The 9,293-nt window shown below is 44.6% G+C and overlaps 1 protein-coding gene across 10 annotated transcripts in view; it reads left to right on the top strand.

The window, feature by feature from the left end:
• Positions 1-9,293, top strand: part of SEMA6D (semaphorin 6D) — a 129,640-nt gene that overhangs the window by 98,785 nt on the left and 21,562 nt on the right. Inside the window, exon 1 of one of the 10 annotated variants that reach the window (XM_031055845.1) lies at positions 52-72. The exons of the other annotated variants lie outside the window; for them this stretch is intronic. The gene's annotated coding sequence lies outside the window, so the exon portion shown is untranslated. Of the gene's footprint in view, positions 1-51; positions 73-9,293 lie in introns of those variants that run through there. 10 annotated transcript variants of the gene reach the window in all.

The raw sequence follows: 9,293 nt of genomic DNA, 5'->3' as shown, positions 1-9,293 counted from the left end.
CAGTTTTGAATTATCCCCGTGCCGCGGCAGGGGCAGCTCCGCGCCCGCCCTCCTGTCGAAAACAATGCTCAGGTGCGGAGCGGGGAAACTTTTTTTTTTCTGAGGGGGGTGGGGGCGTTTCATCACTGCAGAAACCGATACAGCTGCTTTCAAGGAGTAATTAGAAAGGGTTTAAAGCCTTCTTTATTATTTATAAGGATGAATGGAAATGAAAGGTCACACAGATATATCTGGGTGGCTATTACGCCTGTATTTTAAAGGGCTGTGGGGTGGTTGTGGAGGGGTTTTTTATGGCTGTTGTGTTTTATCTTGTGAGTTGAAAAATTGGATTAACTGCTTTAGGTTGATGTTGAAAAAATTGTAGTTTAGGTGGAAATCCCACTTGTTAGCATGAATATAGCTGGTCTTAAATTAGTGGGCTTCTGCCAATCTCTCGGTTGTTTCTTTCTTCTGGTCAAGATTATGTCTGTAGCACAGGCATTAGCCTGTGAGTAATTTGAGCAAAATTGAGCCCTCAGTGTGTAAAGTCATTTGTATTTGTATTTGTGTGTGGCTTAGAATACATTTACTTTTGAGCATAGCAGCAGCAATGATGGTTCATAATGCTCACATATGTGGCACTTGCTGTACAGATGGTATTTTAGCTTATCCATGTACACACACACACACGCTTCACACATAATGTGCAGGAATTACAGCAAACTTCCTCCAGAATACTGTTCAGTGCTCTGTAAATGTGTGGCTTTTTTTTCCCCTGGTTATTTTCTTTGGGGAAAAAAAAAGCATGCATCCTTACTGGGATACCTTTGTGCTTCAAGTTGTTGGTCTTACTAACGTTCCCTAAATATTATTTGAAGAAACAGCTTCCTACTGTCTTAGAGGCATTTACTGCTGGTCTGTTGCTCTCACATACAGATACTTTCACAGAGAATTTTCTGAGGTTCTCTCCTTTTCCCAAGTCCAACAGGAAGCTCATTGTAAAGCTTTGCAATTACTTTTGTGGCAAAAGAGAATAGACGTTTTTCCCAGCTTTATTCACACTATAAAATTCTGTGCACCTCTGAAGTCTACTTGAGTTCCTTTCAGTAAATTAAGCTGTATGGAATCATGTTTAATGTTGTAAGTGACGGGCATATTTTGTTATGTTGGCAGATATTGTATAAACATTTACTCTGGCTTAGATAAAAACAAATTGCCAGCTTAGTGCTCTGATTTCTTCTCTATATAATTGTGAACTTCTGCAGTTTTTGTGTTAACTAATATAAAGCTCAGGGTTTTTTTTAAATCGGGAAGGAAAAGTTTGTAGTAAGAATTTATTAGGATTCTGAATTATGTAGCTCAGATTTGTTTTCAGAAAGGCAGCCAAAAAAGTATAACCCAGAGGCTCTACGCTGGTTTATTTAACCAGCTTCTCACTTTCATCTGCACCTTTAGTTACAGTGAACCTTCCTCCCCCATATCCTGCAGTCTGTCACTACCTGCTCTCCTTTATGGTGAGATGCAACAGAGATAACATCATTTTCTAAATGTGCTTTGTGTGATGCAGGAGTGTGTGCCAGGAATACAGTGCTGGCCCTGTCAGAGCTCCACAAACCAGCTGTGTGGCTGCGGGTTTTCCCCCCAGCCTCCCGCGCCCTTTGAGCTGGACCATCTGAACGTTTCTGGGAATGGCTGAGCTGAGCTGACTGTTAGAGCAGATATTGCAGCCCCTGGAGCCGCCATAACTTTGCTGTCTATTTATGAAGAGCACATTTACATGGAATGCTTAATTATAGATGCAATTCACTCGAAGTTGATCTTTGATCCAGTCGGTCCTGTCATGAGAGGTGTGTGAAGGAAAAGTCTACCTTGGAAGTTCAGTTCAAAGTGTATATTTGTAATAATGTATCTTCTGGTCTTACTACAGTTGGTCGCATTCAGATTTCAGTTCTGAATTTTTATGGGTTTTTAATTCTTTCACAACATTAGGGCACTCAGCACAGGACTCAGTATCCCCTGAAGTCAGGTGTAGCCAGTTAGATGGACAGAACCTGCACGGAAATGTTGAAATGCTATGCTTGTTTGTTCTTCTGAAAAATAAAAAGCGGTTTGAAATCTGAAGTCAAGTGGAGATCAGGGATGAATATGGTCAGTTTGCATCAGGTGTGGAAAAGTGGTATGACTGAGACTGTTTCAGTTCTAGTCTTTTTTGGTAAGACAAAGGAAACAGGTACTTCAACAGCTGCTGTGCCTGTATAAGCTTATGTGGAGCCTACTTATGTTGAAGTCTCTGATATTTTTCAAGCCTTAGACTGTGTGTTTGCTAACTGAACAGAAGAGATGATGGTTGATTACATACTCATATGTTAAACATACCTCTAATTCCAGATTGATAAAATCAGATACCTTTCCACTTGATAAAGTAACATTTTTTTCCACAAGTAATTAAGAAAAGATGGAATAAGGCATATTACTGGCATTGGGTAGCACAAGTTATTTTCAGTCTTAGCAACTCTGTATGTAATTAAAACAGTTCAAATGTTGCTTTCGTCAAAACTGCTGCTCGAACAGATGATCCCTTCTTATGCATCCGATAAGCTACTGCAGTTACTGTTAAAATCCATCTAAGCCATTTTATTAAGCTGTTATTTGTTCTGTGAATAGCTGCCAGCCTTGAGTTCAAAAGAAAGTGGGTTCTGATTTGTTCTGTGTCACATGGAAGAGGTGTGCAGTGAGAAAAGTGTTACTGCCCTTTCCATGCTGTTTGTGGAGCTGTGTGTTGTCTGCCATAGCCTGCTTTCCCTCGTCGTGGCTTGACAGTAATTACAGTGCAGCTAATATCAGAAGTTGGTTCAGTTTATTCAGACAGGATGACTGTTGAATTGTCCCACTTCCAAAGTCAAATGTTTGTGTTAACCACAGAGATCAAATCTGCAGTGCATATATACAACATATGAGTAGTATTGATTTCCCTAACTTTTCTTTTCCATTCGGCTTTTGTTAAGTAACCCAGATTAGCATTTTAACAACCCTGAAGTGAACTTCTGCCATTCTCCCTGCTTGGACAGTGTGTGTAGACCATCCATCATCCTGTCCTTGGCCACAACAGGCTACTGGCTCCATAACCATTTGGAGCTACACAGAAACCACCCGACTGTGAACAGCACAGCTGGCTACAGCAATTTTTTCTTCCACGCCACTGGCAGCATTGTCTGGCTATGGTAACTAAAGTTAACATCCAGAACATGAAGTTTCTTTCATTCTGGTGCCCCTGCCCAGCCCCACTGCAGCTCGGTGTGCACACCTGCAGAAGGAAGGGCTGCAGAATAGCTGGGAGGAGTGAGGCAACCGCTGGACTCTTGCTTTTCAAGGCTCCAGTTTGGAGACAGCAACCTGTTGTTTGGAGTGGGATGACATTAACTCTGTCCATACTCGAGAGGGAGCTTGCTGGCTGCATCCTGTGTGTGCTCAGTGTGCAGACTGGGGTGAGCTTGGGAACTGCCAGCTACAGAAACAGAGCTTGCCACTTTAACTTAGCCACACAAACTGCCAAGGAGCACAGAAAGAAATGGAGAATTTCGGCTGTGTATTTCACACATTCTTGTAGAAGCCTTTTTAGTTCCACAACGGAAACCATGTGATTTCACAGGATCTGTGCCCAGACTCTAATACTTGCTACAGATGCTTTCCTTGGTTTGTTTTGCAGATCTATGAATGCAATAGGAAAGAAGTTGTTACGGCATTTGTTGTTTTAATTCTGACGTGTGCTTTGAATGACAGGTAGCCAGCAGGTGAATGTACTTGTGACTCTATATTGATTTTACTTGTTGAGATTTTTGCATAATTTAAATAAATTGGCCTAGCATGGCTGTCTGTCATGTGTGAGCCACTGCTTTCTTGCTAGAAGAGAACTTTTGCTTTCAAGAGCAAAGGAGGTCAAGAGGTATTAGTGGGAAGGGAGGGGCTTGGTGGGGAGTGGAGGAGCAAAGTGGTGGTGGAAGAGGAGGAGCAAGGAGCTCAGGCAAGCAAGTGACAATTGTGCTGTCCAGAATGGTTACAAACCTTGTAAACGAAATCAGTCCCTGGACAGCTTTGATTTATATTCTCACACAGCAGATTGGCCTTGGTCCGCCTGACCTTGGTAACATAACAGAGGTCGTATTTGCACACAGAGACTCTCCCTGCAGAAAGGTTTGTTGTTGCCCTTACTTTTTTTTTTTACCCGTTACATCTAAGAGCCAAATCGCAGCCCAGTTTCTAATTGGATGGGCACTGGGAAAACACAGAATGAAAGGGATGGATCCTGTTCCCACAGTGGGTGGTTTAAAAGAAGAGATGGCAGATGGGTACAATCGGGCAGTGGCCTCTAGAAGCAGGAGAGCCATGCTGACCTGCATAATCAGCGGCTGTGCTGGGGCAGAGCCACCTAAACACAGCCGAGCTGCGTGTGTCGGGGACAGGGGGCACACAGGCTCTGGCATCAGAGGCAGAGGGGAGCTTTGAAGAGGGCCTGGGATGAGAACGAGGAGTTAATTGGCAGATGCCTGCTAGGGGGCTCTTCAAGTGTGTGAGGGACTGCAGGGAGGCAAACACGGAGTTGCTCATCTGGAAGGGTAGCGAGTGAGTGGCGGGGAGCAGCATCACAGACTGGCTGCCCACCAGCGGTGGGAGTGAAACCTCAGAAGAGATGAGAGCTGATCAGCCGGTCACTCAGCTCAGCTATTACTGCAACAATAGGCTTTTCTTAATGTGAGCTACATGGTTCATCTTTATTTTACCAAATGGTCATGGCAGCTGGGACTCTGCTTTCTCAAGCAGTGGTAAAGGACCAGCTCACACCTATGTTGGGTAGGGCCCTCCTCAGAGCTTTATTGTGGTGTGAAACAAAAGGTATTTCCCTCAAGTGCTGCTGCCTCTCTTCCCAGGCGCTGGGGGTGGGCAGGGACTGCAGCACCAGCGCAGAGTGTTGCTGCTATTTCTGTGTCTGTCTATCATGACAGATGCACTTTGGGGTTGAAAGAAAATCTTCATGCTTGTATATCAAGCCCTTGTTTATGCTGTGCCTCCGTTTAGGTACCCCCTTCCCATGTTGTGTGAACCCCTTCGTGTCCCATCGGGCTGTGTAACCATTGTGTTTTGGGAGACCATAGAGAAGAAAAATGTGTATTTAATTTTTAAAAACCTCCATGTGTAGTTAAGGCTAAGTATTGAAATTTTAGATGGCACTTGAATGTAGCCCAGCATGAGGGAGCGCGGCTGTGCCTGTTGGTGAGATGGTAGCCAATGCCAGAAGGGGCTGTGCAGGCAGTGTGGGAGTTCCCTGAGCAGTGCAGCTCCCAGGAGTGAAATACCACAGCACTGCCTGGTGGGTCAGGGCCCTGTGGAAACAACTTGAAGCAGCCAACCTGGAAGGCAGGAGATGGCCTTCTGGCTCTTCAATAGTTGTCCAAGAGCCAGCTTTGGCACCCCTTGCAAATATAGCTCTTGTGTGTATTGCCACCTGGGGACGAGTGCTGAAGAGAAGGGAGCAGATAACAGAGGAAAAGCAGTAGTGGGAAAGCTGTCAACAGTGTGTGAACAATGTCCCCAGGTGTCTCATGAAAGGAGTAATAAGGGAGGGGGGAAATAATCTTGCAGAGTTGAATGGTTTCCTTCAATGTGCAAACTTCTCTCTGTGACAGTTTCTTTAACCCAGCACGTGTTTATCAAAGATTAACACCGAAAAGCCAGTAATTTGTTTTTGCTCAGTAAATCATATTTTCTTCATAAAGTAAAAGCTGTGTGGATATTTTTAGCATTATGCAGTTTTTTTCCTTGATGATAACCTCAGACAAAAATAATCAAATTTCATGCTTTGGGGATTAATCTGATTTCCTGCGAGGGTATGGATAGAATTTTTTTTTGTCTTGCATACTATACAGGTTTTACTGTGAGAGTGGATTATGGCTTTTCCTCCCCCTGAAGCATCAGGTTTTTATCCTCACCAAAAACATAACAAACACTGTTCATGGCTGAACAGTGGTCTTCAGCAGCAAGCTGTGCCAGCCCAAACCTAAATATTTGGTACAGAGGGGTAAGAAAAATAGACCTGCAGATGTAAATAGTGTGGGGGATAGGTATGATTATCTTGTCATGTTGTTACACTGGCTAATATTCCTTGTGACAACCCAAGGATTTAAGGAAACATTGTAATTGTATTGGCGATCTGGGGAGGCCAATGTGGAAGAGAGAATGGAACAGGCTGTAATAGAAAGCTTTAAAGCCTGAAGTCTTGTTCCTTGATTTGGCAGAGATTTCCTTCTTTGATTCAAGCACTTGCAGTCCATGTGTTACTGATTTGAATATATTTTTTTTAAATTTTACTCTGAAAGGTCTGATCTGTGACTTCTCTGTGGCTCACAAGTCAAAATGCCGAAGTATTGTGATGCAAATATTTCCCTGTCTTGCAGATTCAGTGTTATCATGAGATGATGGAGCACAAGTAAAGCAGAGAGGAGGGAGAGCTGAGCCCAGCATGGCTGCATCCAGCTGCAAACACTGCCATGGATGGGCTCTGCAGGTTGTGTTTGCTCTGTGCAAAGTGGGCAGTTCTGTGGTGCAGAGTTCCCCAAATCAACACAGGGATGTGCCCAAGCTTGGGACCCAGAGCAGAGAGAGCCATGGCACACATTTCACACTCCTGTCTCCAGCCCCAAACTGGCAACAAATAGGTGTAGTTTCCCTTAGTGCATTTATGTCAGTTTAATAACTTCAACAGACTGCAGGGCCAGGATTCAGCCAGATCAAATGCTGCACTAGTACATCTGATTTCTAAATACATAAAAATAATTTTTTCACCACTACTCTGTGTTTCTGGTAAGCCAGAAAGACCCTCAGCACAGGCACCTCTCAAGGTGTGTCCCTGTCCCTGTGACCATGCCCAGGGTCTCACACGTGAGCACGGTGTTCCCCCCCTCCCCTGTGAATATGTATATACATACACATACAAACACACACTTGGAGACTACAAAGGCAGCAAATGTGATAATGTGATCCAACTGTTCAGTGCTAGGCTAGAAAGGAGGATTTTTCTGCCATTATGTGAAAATTTAGCGTGACTGGAACAGAGTCTGCATTTGATTAGGCAATTTAAGAAATGGAAGAGACTTCATACTGTAGGGCAGTGCTGCAAAACAATTGCTCGGAACATGTTCTAAAATTGGTTTGCCTTCACCAGATTTCCATGTGTTTCTGCACGACATCTCAAATGAAAGTATGAGCAGTCACGTGGCAAGTGACAACATTTCGGTATTATGGTAAATAAAAGCAGCAGTTTAAACAATTACTCCAAATCCTGAGAAGACTTTGAGATGAGATAAAGAAAAAAGAAAAAAAAAACTAAAACCAAAACCAAAACTCTCTATTTACTGTAAGCCTGGGAAAGACATTTCATAACACATCCTTTTACTGGCATAGTTAATCTTTAATCCTAACAAGATAATAGTAATTGTTAACTTCGAGCTCAAGGTTCCTCCAGGTTTTCATGCCTGTGTTTTGTGCATGTAATTGATGGTGCCCAGGAAAGGGGCAGAGCACATGCTTTGCATATACAAATAGATAACTGGGTGGCCGGCTACCAGATTTGTCCATGCAGAAAAGGCAAGGCTAGTTAAAAGCACGTTGTTCCCCAGTCTGTGTAGGCTGTATTCCTGCAGGCAGGGCTGGCTGACTGTTCCAGCCCCGAGAATGGCATTCAGAGAATACCAGCACAGTGTTTAAGATCTCTCACGTGCCTCTTGCCAGTGGAGTCCTCTCCTGTCTCTCCCTTTGCGTTTTCCGCAGCCATTTACCTTCTCTCTGAAGTGAGAGCAGTGACATGCAGCAGCCTTTCCCCAGCAGCAGAAACTCAAGCCAGCAATGCTCCAGCAAGGCACAGTGATGAGATGCTGGAGGGATGTTTGTAGCAGGGGAGCGGGGTGGGTGGAAAGAAGTGATGCTTTCTGGAGTGAGGTTGACAGCAACATTGTCTGAGGCACAGCCTGTTGAACAGCAGATGTGCCCTTTCCAGAGTGCAAATCCCTTTTTTCTCCATCTGCCCTGCTTGTTGGTGCATATTCCTTCCCTCAAACCTCCCTTCCATTTCAAAACATCCCATTCACTTCATACAGTAGCCAAACCCTGACCCCCTGGGCTCCAGCCAGGACTCAAATGGGCAGCACTTATCTCAGGATCGGGCTGCAGCCCTGCTCAGGGGAAGGCTGCTTAGACTGCTTTGGCTGCTTTCTGCAGGGCTGGGACACAGCAGGCCCGGGGTGCTGCCAGCAACTCCCTTGGCTGTGGCGTCAGCTGGACTTGTGCAAGTTGTGCCTGAGACCTTTGTTATGTCCTCACCTGCAAGTACTGGTTTATTCCTGTCTCAGAGTTACCTTATCAGATGATGCCTAATCATGCTGAAATGAGTGGCAGTTTTGCTATGTAAATCATGATCTGCAGGCTTCCAGGAAGAGCACTGACTTCTTTAACTTACAGCACTGACCCACACTTGCAGCCAACCCTCCTAGAGGGAGGAAAAGTGATACTTTGGTCAGGTTTTAGGCTTTTGTTTCAGGCCAAGGGGGGTAGTTTGGGTGTTACTGAACCTACATCCAAGCCTGTGTGTACTTCAAGAGATAATTAGATCTTTGCCATTATGGTTTAAGGGTTCTCCCTAGTTTTCAGGGTAAAAGTATTTTGGTCTAAAACGCATTAATCAAAAGCATCAGACACCTCTGACACAGTTGGGAACTGGAGGTGCTCAGGACTTCACCCTGATGAGCCACAGCTGCTCTCCCCAGCAGGGTGGCTTTGCTTTTCTGGGGTTGGGGTCAGGGCAGGGGTAGGAGTTCCTGCTGCCCATGGCCAGGAATTAATGGAGGATCAGTGCCCAAAGTATGGAACAAAGGTCACTGTACTGACATTCTCTGCACCAATCCATGGACACCTCCACAAATAACTTTAGTATATCCTAGGGCACTCTCAGCTGGGCATGAACAGCTTGAATTAATGAAATGCAGGTGTGCTAAAAGGGTGGCTCCAGAGCACTGCTGAAGTTAAAGCACCTTGCATGCACTCCATCACTGATAGCCCTGCCCTGGCAAGCTTGCAAGGAAAGCATGTCCTGCAGGAGCTTTGCAAAACAGTACGGCTTTGACCATAGATGTGAGCTGAAATCCAAGGTTGGTTTCAGGTGCAGGACTGTAAGAGAAGGTAGTTAAGATTCAGTCTCAAAAATTAACTTAAAATAACCATAATTGAGGCAATCACACTTTGCTTGGCATTTTATTTCCTTTCCTGCT

The sequence above is a fragment of the Geospiza fortis genome, unplaced genomic scaffold (assembly GCF_000277835.1).
Source record: "Geospiza fortis unplaced genomic scaffold, GeoFor_1.0 scaffold171, whole genome shotgun sequence".
NCBI lineage: Eukaryota > Metazoa > Chordata > Aves > Passeriformes > Thraupidae > Geospiza > Geospiza fortis.
This window is presented reverse-complemented; position numbering and strand designations above follow the sequence as displayed.